This window comes from Myotis brandtii, unplaced genomic scaffold (genome assembly GCF_000412655.1).
Source record: "Myotis brandtii unplaced genomic scaffold, ASM41265v1 scaffold2504, whole genome shotgun sequence".
Lineage (NCBI taxonomy): Eukaryota > Metazoa > Chordata > Mammalia > Chiroptera > Vespertilionidae > Myotis > Myotis brandtii.
In genome coordinates, this window is record NW_005359498.1 from 115,015 (window position 1) to 117,543 (window position 2,529).

Consider the following 2,529-nt stretch of genomic DNA (forward strand, 5'->3'; position numbering starts at 1 on the left):
TCCCTGCCCCTCCAGTCTCGAGGCCTTTAGAAAAGGGAATATGGATGGACCGTGTTTCCCAAGGAGACTATGTGCTATCTCCACAACTTGCTTATCTCGTGGCCGATTCCAGGAAATAGACTCGTATGAGACAACCTTCCTTGATGAAGGCCTTCCTGTCACATACGGAGTCATCTCAGCAATGAACGCGTTATCTCGTGCGATTCCAGGAAATAGACTCGTATGAGACAACCTTCCTTGATGAAGGCCTTCCTGTCACATACGGAGTCATCTCAGCAATGAACGCGCAGCTGGCGGGCCCCACAGGGATGTGTGCACAAGCTCTACTGGCCTGTGGAGTGTATAGCGTCCATGCCTTTCCCCGCAAGCCAGGGGCCAGCTTCCCTTGGACCCAGGGATGTGTCCAGGTCAGCAGTTGGAGGGGTGACCCCTGGCTGGATGGTCAAGAACATTGCATTGAATCACTTCTTTATCTGCTCCAGAGGGTTTTGCTGTGGTTTCCTTACAAGATGGTAGACGAGCGTTTAGACGGACTTGACAATCCTATTTCGCATGTTGTCTGTTAAGGTGACCCCTTTAAGACCCCGTGGGGCCACTTTGCCCTCAGCATCTGGAAGGCTCCTCTCAAGTTTGATGAGGTCCCGGATACCAGGGTCACCTCGGAGAGTTGAGGGCAGACAGCAAGGAGAGTCGATAGCATGACGGCTGCTACACCGCCCACAGTTCTCTGAGTAGCTCTGGCTGCATTCCCCATGCGGTGGCCACAGCAGCAACTGCGAAGAGAGAGCAGCCACTGGCTGTGAACTCCACCTAGCTCCAGTGTGAGCGACATGGTGTCCTCCACACCCCTTTTCCTTGGCTGTGGTTCACAGCACCCCAGGCCCCGCGCAGGTGCTGGGGATGGAGAGGCCTCCGTTCTGGCGGCCGTGGTGGCCTGGCCATGTCCAGTTTCCAAAGTCAGCGGGGTTTCCAAGAGCACCCGGCAGCCCCCAGCTCCGCGCCTGTCTGTCTGCTGTTGTGACACCGAGCCCATGGAGCGTCAGACGCTGCTCTGGTCTACGGCGTCCCGGCCGCGTCCCCTGGACCCTGAGAGGCTGAGCCTCCTGGTGCCCTTAATACATTCCACTTCTGCTCAGACCCACGGGGGTCATTCTTCGAGACCTGAGCATGACCCTCGGCACTGCACCTCTGGCGGGTGGCACAGCCTGGGCGCGTCCCGAGATGGCAGCACACCCCACCTGCCCCACTGCCTGCCCAGGGAGAGGTAGATAGAGCGGTGAGAGTATGAGAGTGTAAGGGGGGGGGGCACCCTGCCAGGCCTGGAGGCCAGGACGGCTTCTTGAAGACGGTGGGCCAGACGAGTGAGCAAAATGGGCTGAGAGGAAAGACACGTTATACCGACCCTGGCACTTTGGCAATAAAAGTAGGAATGGTCTTGGAGTCAGGGATGTAGCTTTTATTAAGTTATAAAATATATCAATATTTCAAAATTCTTATCTATCTATTATCTATTTATCTATTATCTATCTATCTATCTATCTATCTATCTATCTATCTATCTATCTATGGATCTAACTTTCTATGGAAAAACAACAGGTACCCAAATGGCACCAGCACTCCCAGCATCTCCTACATCACACAGCGATAGTACAGAGAAATGTCCATTTCTTTTTCCCTCTCAATGAAATGCTGCATTTTCCCAAATTGGGCAGCATTCTCACGCTCTAGGTTGAGCCTTCCTCTTCATGGCCTCTCGATCTGGCCTCTGCTCATTTGTGATGGGTGTTGACATGACTGGCCCAAGGACATCAGGTTTCCTCCATGGAATTGGTTGGAGGGCGAAATCCTGGAGTAGATAGTGGTTGTGAGGCTTGAGCGGGGTCTGGGGCTGACTCACAGCAGAGTGAACAGGCTCCCCGCTGGGTAGAAGCACAAGATGATGTTTTGTAGGGCCCAGGCCTAGAAGCAGGAGGCTGAGGGACACTAGGCCGGGCAGGGTTGTTCAAACCTGGAACAGCTGAGTTGGTTGATGTTAGCCGAGCTGATCTGGCAGGACAGGTCAAAGATACAGGAGTTGGCCGGGATGCAGTGACTGCAGCAGGCTTGGCAGGGTTGGTCACAACAGGCCGATGTGATGCCAGAGACTGTGGCCTACGAGGTACTGGATGAACTTGAGGCTTGTCCATGGTTGGAAAAACCAATGGCACCAACTTGACCTTCCCGGGAGAAGGCAGCTGGTCCTGGGATGGAGGTGGAGACCCCTTCTCAGCACTTCCATGTGGTTTTTGGAGTATGAACTTGAGTTTTCACAGGACCTTTGCCCTCACGGGGCATAACCAGCCATGGTTTGGTAGCTGGGCGTGGCTGGGGGCCTTTAGGGTTGCTCGACTTTCCCAGGACCCGTAAGGAAAACAGGTCAGCTTTCTCATCCCTCTTCTTGCCCAGTGCATGGAAAACCTGCACAGACTCCAGCATGTGCACACCGAGGCCGCTGCGAGGCTTTTTGATGGCCTCTTGTGGCAGCTCAGG

General features: G+C 54.3%; 1 pseudogene; it reads right to left on the reverse strand.

Annotated features, from left to right (window-relative positions):
• Window positions 1-524: 524 nt before the first annotated feature.
• Window positions 525-2,529, reverse strand: part of LOC102263312 — a 4,082-nt pseudogene continuing 2,077 nt past the window's right edge.